The 23,696-nt window shown below is 43.6% G+C and overlaps 1 protein-coding gene across 2 annotated transcripts in view; it reads right to left on the bottom strand.

The window, feature by feature from the left end:
- Positions 1 to 23,696, bottom strand: part of Fabp12 (fatty acid binding protein 12) — a 45,402-nt gene that overhangs the window by 7,008 nt on the left and 14,698 nt on the right. The window contains exon 2 of one of the 2 annotated variants that reach the window (XM_034517172.2): positions 5,520 to 5,591. The exons of the other annotated variant lie outside the window; for it this stretch is intronic. The gene's annotated coding sequence lies outside the window, so the exon portion shown is untranslated. The remainder of the gene's footprint in view (positions 1 to 5,519; positions 5,592 to 23,696) is intronic. 2 annotated transcript variants of the gene reach the window in all.

Raw genomic sequence — 23,696 nt, 5'->3', positions numbered from 1 at the left:
ACTGTATCTCCAACTTTCTGCAGATTCTCTTCATGAATGCTGCTCCACTCAAAGCAAGAAGACTTCCATCTGCAACATAGTCTGGGGAATATTATTTGATTATATCAATACCTTGAGCCAAAAGTTTTTATAAATATGTTAGTAGTAGAGACAAAATACAGTAATTTATATTTTGGAGAGATGACCTTAAGTGGCCTTGACTAAGCTTGACATCTCAGTCTACAAAAGTAGAAGTATCCTCAATAATGACCATTTTAACTATGTGTGTGTGTGTGTGTGTGTGTGTGTGTGTGTGTGTGTGTGTGTGTGTGTGTCCATGCGTGGCTAAGCGCACAGCAGTGCAGGTGCCCTCCGAGGCCAGAGTTGCTGGTTCTCTCTGGAGGCTGAGTAGTTGTGAGCCACCTGGCATAGGTGCTAAGAACCAAAGTCAGATCCTTTAACCACTGAGCCATCTCTCAAGCCTCAGAATTACGTTTCTTGTTTGTTTTTCTTTGATGAGGGTTTGCTTTTGTTTTTGTTTGATACACAGTCTCACTATGTAACCCCGTTGGTCTGAAAACACCTATATAGACCAGACAGGCCTTGAATGCACAGAAATCCCACTGGGATTCAAGGATATGCCACCACACCCAGCTCATCACCAATGTTAACCCCCACACTCTGAGTTGCACATGTCTTATCAATGCCTTCAGCATGTGAGTTTCTCCTTGCTCATTTCTATATTTGAAACATAAGTTCATTCAACAAAACGTTGCATTTGGATTCTTTCTTTTAAACATTTATGAGATGGAATTAAGAGCAAAATATCAGTTTATTATATTCCAGAGGATGTAAGACTCCCAAACCATATGCATTTTCAGACACAATAAATAACATCAAAACTGTACAGGAGCAGGGAGGAAAAAAGAATTAGAGAAAAATATAATTTTCTTCCTCTTGCTGGGAGTAGATGTCTATTTAGTAAGACAGGAATCTCATGTGATACCTGCAAGGTCTATCGGCAGTGAGTAGTATTTGGAAAATTATGATTATTTATTCTACATCAGATTTCTACATTTTCACTGCCATTTCTATAAAAATGTACTGTTGTTCTTTAAATTATGGGGGGGGCGTGTTATAATTACATCATTTCCCTCTTTTATTCCTCTTTTCAAACCTTCTTATGTTCCCTCCCTTCCTCTTTATTCGTTCATCGTTGTTACAAATGTATGTGTGCATGTTCCTAAATACATAAATGTCATCTGCTCAGTCTATGTGATGCTATGTGTGAATGTTTTCAAGGCTGGCCTGGCCTGTTGACATAAGATAACCAGTTGGTATGCTCTTCCTTAGGGAGGACGTCTCCTCCCTTTAGCATTCCTTACGTGTCTATAATTTTTGTGTGAAGGGTTGAGGCCTCACGAGCTTTCCCCCATCCATGTTAGCAAGTTTATTCATGTTGTGCTTGTTCAGGTCCTGTTTACACAGCCATGTCGGTGAGACTATGGGTGTAACTTCTGCCATTTCACAGAGACACCGTTTCATAGCAAATCCTCCAGCTCCTCCAGCTCCTCCAGTCTTTCTTCCCCCTCCACAGCGAGCCCTGAGCCTTAGGAGAGGAGTTGTGTGGTTTATTTATCAGTTGGGACTGAACTCCACAACTCTGCATTTTGGTTGGTTTTGGGTTTCGGCAATGATCTGCAAAGAGATGTTTCCTTGGTGAGAGGTGAGGACTACATTTAATCTATGGCTATAGGGACAAATATTTAGATTGTAGTTAGGGATTGTGCTGATTACATGTAAAGTGGCAATTGTAAGTTCTCCTCCTAGATCCATGACTTCACAACCCTTGGTGGATGGCTCGGTGTCCAGTGCCAGGCGTGGTCTGTTTCTGCCTGAATAAATCTAAGTAGAGAGCTGTTGGTTATTGCTGAGGCATGTGGGCCAGAAGGCCTGGTGCTGTCCTGCTACTTGTGGGCTGTAGGCGTCATAACAAGGTAGGGCTGTTGGTTGCTTCCTCCCTTTGGAAGCTTGCATGGCACCCTCTGTTACCATGAAAGATAGTCCTTGGGGAGGAGGCTTTCAAGTCAGTTCCAGCTCAGGGGCCTACATCTGATGTATATGGTGCCTTCAGAAAACCTTCCACATCTGGAGGAATCCAAGGGAAATAGCAACAACTTGCAATGTTGGGGGAAACTTTGTACAACCATAACAAACAACTCAAAGGGAGGGCTTCTCAAGTCTGGTATTAGGGTTTTTGTTAAATGATCTATGGTCCTTGTGGGGAACACTGTTAGCCCAGATTAAGTAGGCATTTTTTAAGAAGATGCTGGCAAACTGAACCAAGTGAAATCCACCCAATAAATTAAGCCTGTGGAGGCTGGTAAACTGTATTGGGCTGTGATTTCCTTCTGTCACAGGCTGTCTGCTACTACAGGCTGATACTGGAATTGGCTGCCTGGTGCTGGGTGCCTCTAGGAAATCACAGACAAAGCACAGGGAAGTGGAGGCTCCTGCTGGGATGAACAAAGGACTGACCGTCTGAGCCTGAGGCTTGGGGTTCAGATCTGCTGGGCTCCCATGCTTGCTGCCCTGGGTTCCAGGAGCAGAAGCTGCTGGAACCCAGCTGCTACCTAAGCACACTCCACAGGCCTGCACCAAGTGACTCCTCACCAACTGCTGTGGGATAGCAGTGGCTCTAGGGCTTCCCCAGCATGGCCTGCGTTAATGAACATGCCAACTCTCTGAGCCACCCTGTCTTCTTAATCATAATTTAGGGTTAGGCTTGGGAATGTACATTATATTTCTAGAGTTTCTCCCAGATATGTCTCTAGTGTCTCTCTTGAGATGACTCAGGTCTAAGGCCCAGCAATTAAACAACTGCTCTAGACTATGGGTTATGGGGTGTGAATGTGTCTAAGGGCTTTAAGGGTGTGACCCTGGTGATTAGTTTAATTGTCATTTGAGAACTAAGATCACCTGGGGTCTCTGGGCATGCCTGTGGGGGATTATTATCTTAATGTGGTCACTGGTGTGGGAATCTCTGTCTTACCTGGGCAAACGAACCTGGGCTGCAAGAAATGAGGGAGGCATCAAACAGGCATCTGTAGCTCTGTGCCACTGTGCCTTGCTCTCATGATGGACTGAAATTAAAGCTGTGAGCTAAATGAAACTTCTCTTTTTCAAGTGGCTTTTATCAAGGTATTTTGTCAGGGTACCTTTCCTCAAGTGGCTTTTTTAGTAAGACAAACATTCAGGCAGTGGTCTACAGGTCCAACAGCAACATACCTACAAAGACAAAGACCCTACTATGACCTGGTAAATCAGAAACTCTGGGGAAAGGGCCTCAAATCTGGTATTCTTCTCTAGTTTTCTGGGTAATGCTGATGCATACCCTGACAAAGATACCCTGACAAAAGAATGAAGTTTGAGATCCCATCCCCACCATACTTAGACTCATTTACAAAGAGAAAACTAGTGACTTTAGAAACTGAGCAGACATCCATCACTTTACCATGTGACCCATCCCTGGCACCAATTGACCTGATACACAGAGGTGCCATGAGAAGCGCTTGGTCTCCGGGTCTTCCTGCTGATTACCCAGAACCCAAACTGAGTCATAATGTAATAGCTGACACATAAAGACAAAAGAGGGACTTTCCACACGAGCCTCTGCAAAGTGCCAGTGCTGTGACAAAGAAAATCAGAGAAATTGTCACAAAATGGAGGAAACCAAAAAGATGTCACCAAATGAGGCCTATTTGCCAGCCAGACAAGTAAGTGCCCTGTCAATCATGAAAAGGGGGCGGGAGTTGAGAAAGTCTATTCATGAGTTCACAAAATGTGGCTGGGAGCTGTAAGTCTCAAATCTACCTCTCAAGTTGAGGCCGAGGGGTTTGGTAGGGTAAAGAGGCAGAGTGGTGTGAGACTTGAAAAGTGTTGGAGGTGAAGGGTGTTAGGAACATGTGCCATCTTTCTTTCTTGGATGAATGTTCAGAAGATGGCAATGTTAACACTCCCTGGGGATGGAGAGTTGGGCCTCTTACTTTGAAAGGTCATCTATCAGACACTTGCTCGAGTGAAAGCTTTTGCCAATTTGAGCTCCCTCCAACTTTCTCAAAAACAGAGAACACAATCGCACAGGCACCCACTAACATTATGACCAGAACCTCAGCAAAGTTGGTGTAACTCACGGTCTCTAAACCATGGCAAGGCAAAAGCTAGAGGGTGTATTTGGTTTTTTTCCTTTGTTTCAAAGGCTGTTCAAAGCAGGGTCCTGACTTAAGACCTAGAATAGGAAACAGTGTGAATGGAAAACCAACAGAAACAACAACAACAACAGCAACAGAGTAGTCTGGGAAGCCTATACTCGTGTAAGTGCTATGTGGCCTCCTTCATCTTGACAAATCTACACTAAAATGTAAACTGTGAGCAAAACAAGCCACTGCAGGGAGGCTACATGGAAACCTCGGATTGTGTTTGCAAGTTCCCTGTAAATCCAAACTCATTCCAATATTTAAAAATTTAAAAAGCAACATGGCAAAAGTTAAAAATAAAATGGAAATTTTATTTTGGCAATACTGGTGTTCCCCAGAAGCTGTTGGCACAGCAGGTGATCAGAACTAACCCCCAGTTTTCTAAGAATGTGCTGCCCGCATGAGTCACGTATGATAGAAATTAAAAAGTTCACTCTTTACCATAAACCAGAATTTAGCACAGCTCGGACTGTGAGCACTTGGAGTGAGCATCCATTTTGGTTACTGACCGTTGCAAACTCCCTCGGTTCACCAAACTCTGTACCTCCCTCTGGCTCCCATCCTTGCACCGTATCCCTTCTGACGCAGCTCAGATTATATCTTGTGTTTATAAGACATTTTCTTCTCTAAAATCCTGAATTTGGGAAGCACACACCTGAAATCCCAGCAGTCACAAGGCAAAGGCAGAAGGATCCAGGGTTTAAGACCTTCCTAAATTATACTGTCAGCCCCTATCAAAAATGGTAGAATGCTTGCCTAGAAAAAATTCACACAAGAAGTGTTCAGTAGAAAACTGGAAAAATAAATCTGGAGCATAGGAAACAAATATCCAGATTTTTGAAAAGTGAGCTCTAGTGGTCTGGAATAAATGAGAGTCACCTATGGTGTGAAGCAGGACGTAGGCTGGGTCCAAACCCATGTACACATGGGCAACACTATTTGGACTCAGTGTGTGTGCGCATGTGTGCGTGGGCGTGTATATGTACATGTGTGTGAGTGCATGACTGTGATATACATCATAGAAGAAAGAGACAGGAATCTGAGAAGTGGCAGGGTTAGGGGATCATGGAAGGAGTTGGAGGGGGTAAAGGGGGTGGAAGTACTGTAATATTGTTACTTGTGTGTGTAATTCTCAAAAGAAATTGATGCATGAATAGAAAGAAATGAGCAAATAAACATCACTGTAAGAAAGAAAGCAGGCACACAAGTCTGGGAAAGCCTGTCAGCACACACACAGGGAGGCAGAAGAACCTAGAGAGCAGGCTGAGACGGAAGTTCACTTACTTCTTGGGATTGCTGTGACGAGTTTATCCAGTGTGGCGGCTTCTTACATCAGGTAGCTTTCAGTTTGAGACTCTAGAAATCCCAAACAGGTGTCATTAGGGACATTTTTGAGGATTTAAGGGAGAATCCTCTGTGGTAGTCTTAATAGAAGTGGCCCCCTGTAGGCTCATGTGTTTGAATGCTCAGTCATCAGGGAGGAGTGGCACCATCATAGAGGGTTAGAAAGTGTGGCCTTGTTAGAAGTGTGTCACTGGGGGGGGTGGAGGGGGGCGGTGGACTTTGAGGTTTCAAAAGCTCAAGCCAGGCCCAGTGTCACTCTCTCTTCCTGCTGCCTTCAGATTCAGATGTAGAACTCACAGCTCCTTCTCCAGCACCATGTCTGCCTGCACACAGCCATGTTTCCCCGCCATGATGATAATTGACTGAACCTCTGAACCTGTAAGCCAACTCCAGACCCCAGTTAAATGTTTTCCTTTATATAAGAGTTGCCGTGGTCACGGTGTGTCTTCACGGGAATAAAACAGTTAGAAACCTTCTTTCCTTTTTCAGATTCTAGTTTGCCTTGATTGGTGACTATTTCCCTCCCAGATCTATCTGCTCACCTTCACGGGGACTTTTCTTTGTGTGTGTGATTCATTATAAGAAATCTCATTCTATTCTTAATGAGAGCATTCATTTATTGACCATTTGTTTACTAATTGAGAGCTTCACATGATCTACTTTTATTGTATTTTTTTCCCATGCCCCAACTTCTCCCAGATCTCCCTTAATTCTGGTTCATCCAAGTTTAAGTTTTCTCTCTTTAAAAAGAAAAATGTCCTTTTCCTGTAAGCAGCGAAAGGTGACCCGTGAAGATGGTTCGCTACTCTCTTGACCCAGAAAATCCCACGAAATCTTGTAAATCGCGAGTCTCAAACCTTCGTGTTCACTTTAAGAACACGCGGGAAACTGCTCAGGCCATCAAGGGCATGCACATCTGAAAAGCTACCAAGTACCTGAAGGATGTCACTTTAAAAAAGCAACGTGTGCCCTTCCGTCGGTATAATGGTGGAGTTGGTAGGTGCGCCCAGGCGAAACAGTGGGGCTGGACACAGGGACGGTGGACAAAGAAGAGTGCAGAGTTTTTGCTGCACATGCTTAAAAACGCAGAGAGTAATGCTGAGCTTAAGGGTTTAGATATAAATTCTCTAGTCATTGAACATATCCAGGTGAACAAGGCACCTAAGATGTGCCTACGAACCTACAGAGCTCATGGCCGGATTAACCCGTACGTGAGCTCCTCCTGCCATATTGAGATGATCCTCACTGAGAAGGAGCAGAGAGTTCCACAGCCAGAAGAGGAGGTTGCACAGAAGAAAAATATATCCCAGAAGAAACTGAAGAAACAAAAGCTCATGGCACGGGAATAAATTCAGCATAAAATAAATGCAGATAAAAGTAAAAATAAATAAATAAATAAATAAATAAATAAATAAATAAATAAATGTATTAAAAATCACGAAATTATCCAGGCATGGTGGTGCACACCCTTAATCCCAACCTCATTCAGACAAGCTTCTTTGTACAGTCACATCAGTTAATGCGTAGCCAGCCTCAGTGTTGAGACTATGTCGGCTGAGCGCTCCTTCCTAAACAGAACACCTACATCACACACAAAGCTCAGACACACAGTGAAACCCTGCCTCAAAAACAAACAAACAAGCAAGCAAACAAACCCCAAGGCATATACTCTATATCCTACTACAGAGATATCTATGCATCCAGATTCTATTTATACTAGTGAGGGAATATAATCTGTATAGCTGTCCATCAACTAATGAACGGATAATAAAAAACATGGTTTATATACACAACAGAATTACTTTCATCTATAAAAATGAGATTATGAAGTTTGGAGGAAAGTGGATGAAGCTGAAAACTATTCTATTGACAGACATAACCCGGACACTGAGTGACGTAACCCCAGCACAGAACGATGACATATTCTATGTCACTGGTGGATCCTAACTTCAAGTTTTTAAATTTTTGTGTTTAATTTGACATGTCTTATAGAGACTAGGAAGCTAAAAGAGACCCCTAGAGGGAGAAGGAGAAGAAACCTTAAGAAGAGTAGAGAGGATATAAGAACATGTGCAATAGGAAAGCAAAGGGAGGCATACAGAGAGTGGAAAGGGGCTGAGGGGATTTGGTGGGATCAGGGGCTCACAGGGGATGGAGGCTGCAGATGGGGAAATGGAGTAGTCAGGCCAAACTAAGAATGTACACACTAGAGTATATGAGATCAGGATTGTGCAAGTTAGATTTTTTTTTATATTTTATTTTTAAAAAGGAGATTGCGGGCTGGAGAGATGGCTCAGCAGTTAACAGCACTGGCTGCTCTTGCAGAGGTCCTAAGTTCAGTTCCCAGCAATGCACATGGTGGCTCACATCCGTCTGGAATAGAATCCGATGCCCCCTTCTGGTGTGTCTGAAGATAGCTACAGTGTACTCACATATATAAAATAAATAAATAAATAAATCTTTAAAAGAGAGAGAGATTGAACTGAGGTGCCCAGCACTGGCTATGATGACGCACACAGAAACTGTAGGTTATAAAGCCCAAATCCCTGTTCCTGGTGTGGGATACTTCCTCATGAATAGGAAATAGGGCCAGGGAGGCCCCCTATGCTGTCAAACAGGCTGTGGTGATCACTTCAGGTAAGACCGGATTGCTAAAAATACCATACAGTTTTATCACAGAACGTAAAGCAGAGTGAAACACACTGGAAGCTTCCTCCCTGCTGGCTAGCCTCCATCACCGCTGAAGGTGTTATCTAGGTCACCAGATGAGAAAAGTCATTAGTGAACTGTGTGCTATAACACGACCTGGTGAGCAAGATGTGCTCGTTGGCGCAGTGGTGGCAAGACTGTTGTGAGGGTAACACAACATTTTCTGACTGGTTGTGAGGCCCATGACACAGCATGTCCACGCCTGGTGCTGTAAAGCAGGTCAAAAGAGCCAGCGGCTCAGGAGGTCATGGCTCTAGGGAAGGGGACTTTCTACTGCTGAGTGACTATGCTGTCAAACTGTCTTTTAAAACACTTGAGTTTGTATTCGTACATTACTGCTGCTCTCAGCCTCGGTCAGACAAGCTTCTTTGTACAGTCTCATCGGTTAATGCATAGCCAACCTAAGTGTTGAGACTATGTCAGCTGAGCGCTCCTTCCCAGACAGAACACCTACATCACACACAAAACTCAGAGATGATCACAGAGGAGAAGAAAGATGGTAAGAGCCAGGAGAGGTGGCCAGGCGGTGGTGGTGCATGCCTTTAATCCCAGCACTTGGGAGGCAGAGGCAGGCAGATTTCTGAGTTCGAGGCCAGCCTGGTCTACAGAGTGAGTTCCAGGACAGCCAGGGCTACACAGAGAAACCCTGTCTCGAAAAAACAACAACAACAACAACAACAACAACAACAACAACAAAAAAGCTAGGAGAGGCATGGAGTGAGTGCTGCATTCTGAACACAGCATGGCTGCTGCACTCATGGACTCCCAGTGCCTGTGCTCAGCTGAGGAAGACTTGCACAAGGCTGAGCATGTCACATTTCCAACGTGACCGGGGTAGGGACTTATGAGGCCCTACCCCTAGTTGAGGAGTTATTAGCAGTTGATGGTTACTGTTGGCAGGGGGTGTTGGGGGGCGGGTGAGAGTTATTTCTCTTTAGTAATGAGGCCCATTCGACTGATAAATTGCCCGGTTTTCAGTAAAGAATCCCACACTTGTGCTCATGGAAGCAATTCTCATTAAACTCAGAGAGCAACTTCTGTTTTTAAAAAAAAAAAAGTCATGAAAGGAGAAGATTTGTTGGGAGTAGAAAGAGGGGGATGAGGGAAGGTCACAGAGGAAATAAGCAAAATGCATTATATACATCTATGAAACTGTCAAAGAATGAGTAGAAGAGATGTGGAGTAAATAAAAGTGGAGCTTCTAAACCCGTTTTGTTTACTTGTAAAATCACTGTTACAGAAAACAGCATTAGTTTAACTTCTACCCTGTTACAGGAATGTTGACCATTGTGTTTGCACGTTTAGAATGTGCACATTCAATTAACGTTGCAGAGTGCTTAAAACATCTTGAGAAAAGCCTTTGGAAGTCTCATAGTCTTGCCATGCAGGCTTGCATAGATTCCGGTGCCCTGCTTTTACTACACTCATCCCATTTGAAGCTTCAAGGACTTTGGAAGGGCCAGCCAGCCCGCCTAGAACTCTTTCCACATTAGGAGGTTCAGGAATTACACGTAAGCAGTGCATACCAAACCCCTAGTCACTTTCAAAAGCAACGCCTGGTTTTATGTTCTTGGCACACAATGCTAAGGTTTGGCAACTTAGTAACAGGCACCTCCCTATTCCACACAAGAGCATAAACTCTATGAAACAAAGTGTCACAAAAATCATGATTTACATCTCGTAGGTTGCAGGTACTCCACAAGATATTTGTTAGCCAGACATAATGACATATACCTGTAATCACACCATTCAGAAAACTAAAGCAGGAAAACCATGAGTTCCACATTAGCCTGGGATATACAAAGATTTCTAGGCCAGCGAGAACTACATAAGGAATTCTAGGTCATCCTGGGCTACATAAGGAATTCTAGAACAGGTTGGGCTACATAAGGAGACCCAACCTAACAAGAGCAACATTGTACAAGTTTTCACGTGGGATCGGACTCTAGACTTGGCTTCTCAGTTTCTGCAGCTGTAGTGTACTTTGGTCAAGTGATAGTAACTAAATGAATCTTATAAAATCTGTATTTATCTTCCTCAACTTAATCCTCTTTGGTTTTTGTCTGCAGAATTATAAAATGTAAAAATTAAAGGTCTAATTAATCATTTCACTTGATGTTCCTTTCATTTTTTTTTTTTTTTGGGGGGGGGGTCAAGGGGCAGGTTTTGACCAGGTGGTCACAGGCAGTCACAGGCAGTCATGTAGCCCAGCATGTGGACTTCTTCCCCATGTGTTCACCCTCCAGTTCCATCCCACTCCTCGAGGCTCACACAGTCCCTGTCCACATGAAATAAAGAACAGAATCCACTTCACCAAGGATTGTCTGAAACTGTTTTTACTGAGCCATAACACTTGGGGAAAGTCTCTTCTCCAAAGCACCCATCGTTAGATCCTGGACCCGCCCTCCTGGCCAGGCCCTCATAGCCTGCGAAGGCTTGCCTGGGAACTCCAGCACTGGAACCTCTTTCGTCTTTTTCTAAGAGCTGTAATACTATTTTGGCATTCCCAACATGACCAGAGTCCTGCAGACCCCATTCATCCAGGACTTGGCTACACACACACACACACACACACACACACACACACACACGGCCTATGCAGTAGCGACAGATTTTTTTCAAAGGGAAAATCTGGACCATGGACTTCACCCCTTCTGGTCCCCTCTGAGCCAGTGTAATGGTGGCATTCAGACACCCCAGAGGAAAGGTAGAACCCAGAACCACAAATTATGTGACTAACTGTCATAAGGCATAACAATATTGTTTCATATTTAAAATAAAATCAACCAAATTCATTGAACCTTGATCATATACTGTATGGATTTTAGAAACAAAAAGGTAAAGAAATGGATTGTATCCCCAAGGAGCAGAAGATTAGTTAGTGCTAAGCTATATGGAACTCATCATAATTGCTCTGGGGGGCTGTTAATGGAAGATTGCTGTGTCTGCCTCTGCAATAGGTGGGAGCTGCTCACTGTGGAAAGATAAACTTTTTGTTTTTGTTTGTTTGTTTCGTTTTGTTTTCAAGTGATTGTGGTGTGGAGATCCCCGTTCAGCAGCCAGAAACCATGCAAGGGAAAACTCAAATGTTCACAGGTTCTCAGATTGAAAATAGAGAACTGTTGGAAAATACTGTTGTTCAGTGCTGTCAAATTTGAGAACTCAAGCCTTTAGGAATTGAGACCGAGCCAGGGTGAGCAGAGGATAGGGAGCATTGTGTCGACCCTGCTGTACCTCCCACACCTTTGCTCTGTGATATCTAGGTCCTGTTCATTCTGACCGCCTCAAAAACAACTTTCAAACTGAACTCACTATAGGAGAGGTGGGGGGGGGGTCCATTTAAAACAGGGACCAGACACAGGGAGGGCTGTCAGAATGAAGGTGGGAAGACCAGGGAGGGTTTGTCTATAGACAATATGTGAGACAAAGAAAGTTGTTCTAGAAGAAGAAAGAAGCAAAGATGTCCCCTCCCTGTGAACTTGGGAGAATGAACCAGGCGTGGTACAGAGATGACTCTCAAAAGGAACCAACAACAGAACACTACAGATAAATGCAAGGCTCACACTTCTCTGAGGAAATAGCTTGACTACAAGATGTTGTCCCGAGCAGGACATGGTGATTTGTGCCCCTTACTCCAGTCCTCGGAAAGCAGAGGCCAAGGGGAACAACAGGTACAGGTCAGCACGTGTTATGTAAAGACCCTGTGTCTATAAGAAAAGACCCTTTCTCTAAAATAAAATGAAGTTTAAAATACCCAAAGCAGAGACCCAGTTGCTTCCACAACACACGGCATATGTCCTAGATTATCCTTCTCAGGCATGGGGGAAAAAAAACAACTGTGTAAATTCATGTTTTTCTGAGTTCCTCGTTTCACACTTTGGAAGAAGTCACTTGGGCCTGTAATGAGCTCAGTTTGAAAACTGCATTTGAGGTGAGAATGACCTGGAGCTGTCTAGGGCAGAGATCACAGATGTGAAAAAGACTCTTTCAGTGAACACAAATAATGTATATAGCATAGTGCACAGGTTGCAAGACGATGTCAAAATAATCCAGACACCAATTCTCACACCACCCAGGTTTAGACCATGTCCACAATAAGACAACTGCTTAAGATCCAGCACATTAACAGTTAAGCCACCAGATTTCCTGACATCGCTTTTCACTCACTTTTCACCTCTGAGAAAATCAAGCACAGAGCCTCCCATCCTCTACTCCTTGTGATTGATGTTCTCACCTCTTAGCTGTTGAATGAACCCCACCCCCACCCCCTCACCCCCGCCCCATGGACAGCTGCCTGTCTCCACATGCCCTCCTTGAGTCACAGAACACCAAGGCTTCCTTTGAAGCAAGACCACAGAGCACAGCATTTTCCCTCTGGGGAATTGCTTGTTCAAACAGATGTGTGAGTGCCCATCGGAGAAACTCACTTGTTCCTTTTGTGTTCATTTTCTGAATATGATGAGGGAGAATAAAAGGGGGTAATCAGAGTTTTCCAGGTTTCTTAGCAAGGCAGAAGAAAACTAAAATTGAATATTAGCAATAATGTAGAATTAGAAGTAGCTTTTCACTTGCAAAGAGTCCTATCATGTGGATTGGGTTTTCTTTAACATCACAAGTGTGACAGAGCATGTTACCAAAGTGTGTGTGTGTTTGTGTGTGTGTGTGTGTGTAACACATGCACTCCATAGACAAATATAGATGTCATATTCCATAGCTAACTGAAAGGACTATTTGTGTGTGTGTGTCTATGTCTCTGTGTGTGTGTGTAACACATGTACTCCATAGACAAATATAGATGTCATACTCCATAGCTAACTGAAAGGAGTATTTGTGTGTATCTTTCTCTCCCTTCCCATTTAGTCCCTGCCTTACACACTGAACTCTGTGTCCCTGATGTCAATGAAAATCAAGCATGCTCTTGCAAGCAAGGCTTAAACCAAGCCAGTTCCTCTAACCCGAACCGTTCCAGCTTCTTAATTACTATGTGTTCATTTTAACAGGAGAGGTTACTGTTCTTGTTTAATCCAGCAGGTTCTGGCAGAAACCTGTTTTAAGAAATCTGATTGCAACACTTCCTGTAATCAACAGTTACTGTTGTACCTGTGCCTCAGAGTGGGATAGTAGACCCTGAAAGCCAGTGGCTAAGACAGAAACTGTCCGGTTTTACTCATTGCATTCCCTCACTACTGTGTCCATTGGTCAGTTGTCCATAAATCCTGGGATCACTGGAGACAGGTTTCAGACATGCTTTGAGTCTTGTGCACCTAACTGAAGCCAAAGTTTGGAATGGGAAGGTTTTTACTTTTATGAGCATCTACTGTGTGCTTCCCCCCCCCCCATTTCATGTATTATTCAAAACTACCCCCATTAATAGGTTTATTGTTGCCTATATTTTATAAATCTGGAAAGTGAGATTAGTGAAGAAAGTGAACCTTCCAAGAAGCCCATAGAGCACAAAGTAGAGAAATGCTTGATGCACTCAGATATTCGTGGGTCATCTGCATGCCTCACTTGGTACCTGGGATACGCCATGGCACAAAAAGAGGCAAAGAGCTATTCTTTCATTTCTTTCTCTGTGAACACAGTCCATAGCCCTGGCAGAGAACATGTTAGAATCACCTGAAGACCTTTTCAAACACATGAGTGACCATTATTCACCATGGCAATTAAATCAGACTGAAAGCAAGGCTTGAGCCTGAGTCTGAGCCTGAGCCTGAGTCTTAAAAGTTTCACAGTCATTCCACGGAGCACACAGGAGTATTTTTCTCACTAAATTACATGTGTGAGCGTTAGAGAAAATAAAAGTACTCTTTGGTGGCATTAACAATTAAATGAATGGACTTTGCATAAGTCAGATTACTTTTCCTGGACTTCATGTAATCATTTGATGGACCAAGGGATAACATTGATTTCCTCTGCCAAGCAAGGAGGAATTCTGGCTATCAGGCAACCTTCTGATCTCAGAGGCAGGTTCCATTGTTGTTATTGCTGCTGCTGCTGAGTTTTTTTGGCTGGTTGGTTGGTTGGTTGGTTTGGTTTGGTTTGGTTTGGTTTTTGTTTTATTTGATTTATTTTTGTTTCAGTTTGTTCTGAGTATCTAGCTTGCTGACTTAACGCTGCAAATTTTAGTCTTACACATTCATAATTCTGTGAATGAACTCTTCTCCATAATATAGAGAAATTTAAAAAATAGAAAAAAGATATGTTAAGAAGATGACCAAATACATGGAAGGAAAACCTGATGGGAAAGCTTAGTCTTTATCTACTGGGAACTGTAGATGTTTTCAGATAAACCAAAAAAAGGGCTTACCCTACAAGGAAAAGGAGGAGGAGGAGGAAGAGGAGGAGGAGGAGGAAGAAGAAGAAGAAGGAGAAGGAGAAGGAGGAGGAGGAGGAGGAGGAGGAGGAGGAGGAGGAGGAGGAGAAGAAGAAGGAGAAGAAGAAGTAGTGGTGTATGCTGGGAGCTCCCCTATGGTCCTTTTCCCTTAAGCTGGTATCCCCTACCCCAAGAAGCAGCTATTGAAGAACATGTAACTAGTTGGAATTGAAAGTGTGCCTAAGTGCGGTTACCTCATTGTTATAACAAGATCCACCAAATTATCCTGGGATGAAGACCAAGAAAAGGTGTAATACTGTGCTGAGTAATGGGGCCGTGGATGCCAGACCTTCACACAGGCACCTGCGTGTTCTAATACTGTGGTAGACTTTGGATCTGTCTTCTGGTGTAATAATCATAAAAGAAAAGTCCAGGATTTTAGATTTCAGGATTAAAACAGCAGGGCGGGGCTGGACAGAGGCTCGGTGCCTGAGCTCTTACTGCATCTACCTCGTGGCAGTGGCTCACAACTGCCTGGAATTCCACTTCTCCCTCCAGGGACTTCTGAAATACACTTGATACACATAGCTTCACACAGGCACATACTTATACAGATGAAAACACTAAATAAGTAACTCTGTAAAACAGAAGGGAAACAGAGAAAGGATAACAGGACAGCTATGATAGGAGAGCAGAGAGAAAAATAACTGGGGGACTGAAGGGGACCAGCTACAGAGTGGGAGAAGCCAGCGAGGAAGGGGAAGCAATAAAAGTAAACTGTGTGAGTTTGTATGCACGTGTGCGCATGTGCGAGTGTGTGTATGTGAAAATACCACAATGAAACCTGTTACTTTGTATGACAATCCAAAGGCTAATAAGATGAGGTTATATAAATAAAATAATAACCAAAGTAGTGGTGTTTAATAATAATAAAAAGGGTTAAAACAAACAAACAAACAAACAGAAAACCAGCAAGAAGCTGAGCATAATCATGTGTTCCTGAAATCCCAGCACAGTAGCCTAAGGCAGGAAGATTGTATACCAGAGGTTCTATTTATAAAAAAGATTCAGAAGAGGGGGAGAGGGAGGCTGAGAGGAGAAACGGGGCTATAGTTATAACCTACAGTCTTAAGTTGGCTTTTAAAGACTCTGCTCATAGCTGAGACGGGCTGAGCAATGGCTCAGATGTTACCAGAAGGAGAAGCTGCCGACCACAACTTTGTTTCAAAAGTGGTTTTGCAATGATGTGTGTTTATTGCACTGTCTGGTGGCCCTCCTGCTGGTCGCAAATTGTGTCTGCCTTCAAGATGTCCAGCTTCCCTTCTTAGCTTGTCTGCAGTCTGTCGGTTTTTCTTCTGCACGCTCTTCCTTCTGCTGAGTTCAGTCTCCTCCGAAGCCCCACACTGCGGGGGATGTTTGGAGTGCAGTGGTGAGCACAAGATCGACTCTTGTTCTCATAATTTGTGAAATACTCCAACAGTGAAAGGGGGTTAAAAGGGGAGATGGTCCAGAATGACTGAGCCCACCTCTGATGAGACTGCATTGGCCTCGCTAACACTCTGCAAGTCTTCTGCATTACGGCAAATTTCTAGAAGCTTCATGGGAGTAGAACTTCCATGAGTATAGATTTTATAAAATAATTTTATTAATTCTTCAAGAATTTCATGTGATTTATTTTAATCATATTCTCCCCCAGTCCTCTCCTAATTCCTCCAAGATCTGCCCTCATACCTTCCCTAACTTTGTGTCTTTTTTTTTTTTTTTTTAAATGGATAACCCATCACTGCCCATTCGTGCCACCCATGTACTCTCTCTGAGTGTGAGGCCATCTACTGGAGCACGGTCAACTTAGCAGGAGCCACATTCTCAAAGAAAACAAACTCCCTGTCTCTCAGAGCCACAGAGTGTTCATAGCTCTTCAGTTTGAGTGAGGGCTCTTGAATTTTTTTCTTCTCCATGCTAGAATGTTGACTGGCTTGATCTTGGGCAGGTCTTATGCAGGAGCCCCAGCTGCCGTGAGTTTATGAATACAGTGGTCCTGTCATGCCCAGAAGACCAGTCCAGCCCTCCTTCACCTCTGGTTCCGACAATATTTCCACCCCTTCTTCTGAGATGGTCTCCTCATCACTGGAGAGACAAGATGATAGAGATGCCCCATTTGTAGCTGAGCAATAAATGGAGATTCTTACAGACAGGAGATATGCAATGTGAAATGGTTCGGAGCTCCACTTCCCCCAACTTCCTCGATGTCTCCTCCACTTCCTCCTGGCTTCCTCCTCTCTTCCTCCCTGCCCCCTCCACTTCCTCTCTGCCTCCTCACTTCCTCCCTGTCTCCTCTTTTCTACTTAACAGTACATTTGAATTTCAGATGTGCTTAAGGACAAGCTATGCGTGAAATCAGAGTGTGTGCACTCCTACAGGTGATGTAGAGCAAAGGGGTAAGAACCACACAAATCCACACCATGCCTAACTTCAGCCAGGACAATGAAAGAAAGACACACACTGAAAGAACAGGGGAAGCCCACACAATCTGGAGACTCCAGGGAGCCACCAACCACAAGTACTTTTACTCCATTTACAGGAAATCATGCAGTTGCTCCATCAGTCTCTGCCAATATTAGGAATATTGTGATTCTGTCCCCCAAGATGCTTCATAAACTGTCTCCCATTTCCATCTCCAAGAGAGGCTGATTTTCTGATTTGTGTGTCTGACTACTTAGTGGTTGTGAACAGATTGTCATCCCTTTCTGTGGGATCTGCCACAAAGGAGCTGTGCTGTTTGGCTATGCCATGAGTTTACCTTAAAGGCTGGAGTGGAGACTCCCATGGGGATCAGTAGAGAGCATAAATACTGATCCTAAGTCCCATTCCAAGAGAATCTGGTTCATTTGAGGTTTGAAACACCCTGGCAGATTTTCAAGGGCATGGATAACTGAGGACATCAGGCAGGAGTGATTTGGGAAAGACAACTGGTTTCACATCTGACCCCGACCCATAGCTTTTGTTGTGTGGAGTTGTAGTGCCTGTTTTTATGAAGGATGTACACTTTGCAAATTGCATTCTGCCAAGAGTGGCCCCAGCTTTCTCTGAATTTGAGACCCTCTACAGCACGCATATGTTATTTACCATGAATGGTTAAGCATATTTCAAGGATTATAACTTTTTTCAATGTTCTGAGGGGCAGATTCTGGGATGTACAATTAAATATTGGAGTTGGGTTTCCGGAGGACCAAACGCCTGAATCTTCCAGCTCAGTCTGGGGTGATAGAGGAAGCATGATTAGCCAACAAACAGAGAACAAAATAAAAGTGTGTAGTTACAGCGAGTACGAATTTGGGACTATAATATTGAAAACTTAAGATTTTACTCAAGTTCAACTTCAGTAGGCTGCAGCTGTGACCCATCAAGGTGCATAGTCCTCAGTGGGATGGTCAAGAAATCCTAAAGTCAATATCATCTCATGAAATACAAAGGAAAAGGCCACTATCTTAGAAATGCACATGCACACAAGTACCTTCAGCGACAAAGTGAGCACTTGCACTTACATAAGCCACAGAGTTGAGCTGAGAGACATGAGTATGTGGGCTTGACAAAGTGTGTGGGGACAGAGGTCAGGCCAGGCTGTGGCAGCATCCAGGCCTCAGTGCCTTAGAGAGAAAGCACAGAAGGGAGGGTTATCCAAAGGAGAGAGGATGAAGAAAGAGTATGAGGAAACTGGTGTAGAGTTGGCAGTGAGCAAAAGGGTTAAGAAACAGGGAGGAAGCTGGCCAGCTGGGATTTAGAAGCAGTAGTGTAAGTCCCGGGAAAGCACTCTGCATGGATACGGTGGGACCATTCATTATCTACCCACTCACACGGGACAATGAGCTGTCTCCCCTGTCTAGGAAACGTTTAAGTTGCAGGTGAAGAGTGTTTTAATTTCTAAAAGTGGGAAGGCACCGAGTTCCTCAGCAGGGCACTGGAAAGGAGTATTTTGTGAAGCTCTGCTTCTTGGAAAATGCAAGCTGGAAGCAGAAGACAGAAGCTCAGACACAGGTGCAGAGCACTGGGGAGTTTCGCAACGACTGACTCGAAGCTTAGAAGCCCAGAACCGATGACTCTGCAAAAGGAACAAGGGACTCATGTGTGAGAGAAGCATGTTGAAATAAGGATCTACAGAAACTTGTCATTCTCTATTAATTATGTAGGTGGTAAAGAAGAAAAAGATGAGTCAACATTATTCCTGGGCAGTAAGCCTCCGGGATTTACACACCACACCGTGAAAACTTGAGAAACCTGTGGGATGCTAAGATCCCGTTCAACACGGAGATGATCAATAACTAACTTTACATGCTGTCCCTGCGGAAGGATCCGGCTGCATCTGTGCATTCACCTGAGTGTGGTTTTCTAACACATACTTGGAACCAGCAGGACAAGTACTCCCTGACCACCCCCACAGGGAAAGACACCCATGGCAAAATGCACTGATACCCCATCCCATAGTTCAGTTTGGAGAAAATAGAAGCTACGGACTGACCTAGTATGATTTCACTTATTAGCTTGCTAAATCTCTGTAACAAAGTTCTGCACGCTGGCTAGCTTAAAGAACAAAAGGCATTTCTTTCTCACAATTCTGGAGGCCAAAATTTTAGAGTCAAATTTGGGTTCCCCTGAGCCCTGACTCCTTGGCTTGCAGGTCGAATTTTCTCATTTGTCCTTGAATGGTCAGGTGGTAGATCCCTGCCACCAGCTCTGTCCTGTTATAGTGACACTATCACATTGGATTACGCTCCCCAGAATGGCCTCATTGGGGCATCCTTTACCTCTTTAATGGCCTTGTCTATGAATGCCATCACACACTCTGAGGCCCTAGGCACAGGAATTCAATGTGTGAGTGCTGGGGAAAGATAATTCACTTCATAACACTCAGTGTGTGTTTTCTCGCTGTTCTTTTGGAAATACCCAATATTTGGGAATCAGAAACTTAAGAGAAAACATTGCTAAGAAGCCTAGCAAGACAGTTCAGTAGATGATGGCACGTGCCACCAAGCCTGAATGACCAGAGGTCAATTCTAGGAACCTGCATACATGTGAAAGGGGAAAACCTACCCCTGCAAGTTGTCCTCTGACCTCTATGTACACTGGTGTGCACACGCATGTGCACACAAATACCTGCATGCACATACACACAAAATGAAATTTAAAATTTTAAAGGCTACTGAAAGGTGGTTTCTCCTTCCAAAAAAGAAAAGAAATTTAATTTATCGTGGACATCCTAGGAAATGAGGTAAAAACATAATAGGCAACTAAATTTTTATTCTTTAGTCCCACAGTTACTTTTAATTTGTGAGGAGGTGGGAAAGGGCGTTTCCTCTCAGCATCTTTGAAGCTCCCACTTCCACAGTGGCGTGTGGCTCGTGTCTCTCCAAACATTCACTTCACCCACGTGTCCATGTTCCGGTGCCTTCCTTTATAGAGCATGGTACAGCAGAAAATAAGGCAATCGGGTCCCCTGACACCACTTTTGTAATGCAGTTTAAAGCTCAGACAAGCAAATGCACCATCATAGTGATATGTGACAAAGGTCAGATGAAGTTTGGCTCGGGATGCCAGAGAGGGTCAAACGCAGCGGTCCTTGCCCAATCTCTGGGACTTACAAAAGGCTTACATGAGAGCATGACATTTCAATAGCTACTCAGAGAATGAGGCAAGCATATTCCGATCAGAAAGTGACTATCGCAGTTCCAGGCGTGAGGGAGTGAGCCAGCTCCCTCGGGGCAGTTGGAAGAACTTCAGTACACTGGGGAGTGTTTTAAGAGGTCATCAGAAGGATGAGAAGGCCGTGCACAGGTGTGCATTAGAGAGTTCCTGAGCTCCTCTGGCGTGGGGAGCTGAGGCAGAGGAAAAAGAAGGCACTTGTTAGCTTGTTGGAAGAGTTAAGAGTAGATGATATTGGAAGTAGGGTCATGACAATAAGGAAAGGCGAGCCGGGTGGCTTCCAGTGCTACAGTCAGACTCCACAAAGCACAGTAGAGGTTTCTACTCTATTTTGTTCCCTAGTGTGTCATAAGTGCCTTAAGTATTGCCTGGCACAGAGTAGAAGACCAATAAATACAAATTAGATAGATATTCACTTATTTTAGGTATTCATCTTATGGAATAGTCAGATAAACGGAGAGGGGGGAGGGGTGGCAGAGTGCCACACAGCCCAGGCTGGTCTCAAACTTACTATATAGCCAAAGATGGCCTTGAATTCCTAGCAATCCTACCTCCACCACCATGTCTGCTTTAGAAACACATTTTTTCCCCAAATATTTTTAACTCATGGCTTGTTGCCTCTGTGGATGTGGTACATGATATGATTTGAAAGCACTGGCCAGACTTAGATTCAGGAGGCTGTGATGCTGTGTCTGAGATAAGAAACACAGAGAGAAAAAGCACTAGCTTCTACAGCCTTCCCAAATGTCTCAATGGAAATGTAATGGAGTTGGGAAAAACTCATAAGCAATTCCTGGTTTAGGAATCTATGAATCTTTAGTTTAATTTTCACATGACCCATGTTCATTGTGATCATGGCTGAAAGCATGTAAGGCTATCAGCGGGTCAGTAAAAGGGTCTGGAATGTACCCTATAGACCTGGTTCATACTCTCTTTCTCTCTTCTCTCTTCTCTCTTCTCTCCTCTTCTCTCTCTCTCTCTCTCTCTCTCTCTCTCTCTCTCTCTCTCTCTCTCACCATTATCATCATCATCATGTCTCTCTCTCAGTCTGACCTCACATTCACGACTCCTGTGCTTCAACCTCCAAAGTGCTTGGATCACACACCTTATCACACTTGACACTGCCAATATTTTTTTAGTATCAACTTGATTTAACTACAACAACATCATATTCTATGGTTAAATTGTAGCTTTTCTATTACTGTTTACCTTAAAACAAAATTTATATTGTATGTTGCATCTTACTTAGACATTTGTATATGTATCTTAGTTAGGATTTCTATTGCTCTGATGAGACACCATGACCGACAAGCAAGCTGGAGAGGAGAAGGGTTATTTGGCTTGTACTTCCATATCACTGTTCATCATCAAAGGAAGTCAGGGCAGGAACTCAAACAGGAATCTGGGTTGGCAGGAGCTGATGCAGAGGCCATGGAGAGGTGTTCCTTACTGGCTTGCTTCGTCCTCTTTCTTATAGAAGCCAGAATCACCCGCTGGGGATTGGTTCTGATGCTTTATCTTAGTTTGGCTCCCAAAATCACATAGGAATCTGCATGTCCAGATGCTGAGGGTCCCCGTCCCCAATTGGTTTTGGATTAATCAAAAAAGAGCCAACAGCCAATGGCTTGGCAGGGTAAAAGAGGCAGGACTTTTAGGATCCCAGGCAAGAAACTTGGGAGAGAGAAAGAAGGGAGTCTGCCATGAGAGGGGTTCCGGACTCACCACGCCTGAAAGACAGGGGGGTGGGATGGCTGAAATGTAGGTATAAATGGAAAGTGGCCCCATGGGAAAGCTGCTCAGAAGGATACAGGGCAGCAAAGATAAAATGTAGATTTAAAAAGTGTTAACTCAGGAATGCCATAAGGGAGAGTATGCTAGCCTCTGGAAAGTTTGGACGTGCCCAACCATTGAGCTAGTAAAGCAAGTTAAAAATATCATTTTGTGTGCATGTGTGCATGTGTGTGTGTGTGCGTGTGTGTGTGTGTGTGTGTGTGTGTGTGTGTGTGTGTTTCATTCATGAATCCAGAGCTCTTGGGTGAATGCAAAGCACTCTTGACCTGCCTGAAGCTCCAAGTGGATTAACTATTCAGCTTTATAACTGGCCAGCCCAGGTTTTGTTCCACCACAATGGGTTGGGTCCTCCCCCATCAATCACTAATTAAGAAAATGTCCCACAGATGGAAATTATGGAGGCACTTTTTCAGTTACAATTTCCTCTTTTCAGATAACTCTAGTTTGTGTCAATTTGACATAGGACTAGACAAAACAGTGTGTTTAGTATCCATTTGGAGACCAAACAACAATCATGGGTGTCATTTTTCAGGCATGGTCTACCTTGGTTTTGCAGACAAGGTTTTTCATTGGACTGGCTTGCCAAGTAGGCTATCCTGGATGGCCAGTGAGCCACAGGGATCTTTCTCTACCCTCCAAATGCCAGGATTACAAGTATATGCCAACACACCCAATTTTTAAATGTGAGTTCCAAGGACTGAATCAGGTCCCCATGACTACCAGTAAGCACCTATACAACTGAGCTATCTCCTTCGTCCTTGAGTCACATTTCAATAGAATTTAAAAAAAAAAAATAGAACAATGAGAAAAATTAAAAATAGAGCAATGAGCCTGATGATGGTCTCATTTTGTTTTTTAATAACGTAAGTTTGAATTGTGGAAATAGTTGCAATGAGAGGGGTGTGGTGGTGCATGCTCATCTAAATGTATATTTATCACTGCTGTTAACAAGTTTCCTTGCCCTTTCACAAGGACTGATTAGTGTTGAGTGGAAAACAGTAGGAATGCTTTGTGCCTTTCTCGTTCTCTCTGCCCTCTCTGGTCAAGCTGAATAAAGGTATGGGAAATGGGTAATTAATTATTGCACGGGTATGCAGTAGACCGGGTGTGAGTGGTTAGTCACGCCTGTCATCTCAGCTGGGAAGAGTGCTGTGAGTTAAAAGTCAACCTGAGCTACACAGCCAGTTCCAGGCCATCCTAGGCTACAGAGAAAGATCCTGCCTCAAAAGAAATGAATTGAAAGAATAATCAATCAATCAATCAGTTAAAATAGGTAAATGAACAGATGTGCAGAAAGTGAAGCAAAAGCTAAGATGTTTGAAAAGAATATTTAGCTTTAAAATATCTGGTTAAAGTCAGGTGTGACTGACACCCACCCATAGTCCCAATACTTGGAAGACTGAGGCATGAGGATCTTGTACTCAAAACCACCTTGGGCTACACAGTGACACCTTCCCTCATAAATCCAAGAGGGAATAAATGATCTTGATTTTTTTTTTCAGAACAGTTACAATTAATGAAAACATAAAATTTTAGAGTTAAAAAAAAATCCAAGGGGGGGAAATAGAACTTTCCTCTTCAGAGCCAAAGATTCCAGAAAACAT

This window comes from Arvicanthis niloticus, chromosome 13 (assembly GCF_011762505.2).
Source record: "Arvicanthis niloticus isolate mArvNil1 chromosome 13, mArvNil1.pat.X, whole genome shotgun sequence".
Taxonomy (NCBI): domain Eukaryota; kingdom Metazoa; phylum Chordata; class Mammalia; order Rodentia; family Muridae; genus Arvicanthis; species Arvicanthis niloticus.
The sequence above is the reverse complement of the archived record's forward strand: the minus strand, read 5'-3'. Positions and strand labels throughout refer to the sequence as shown.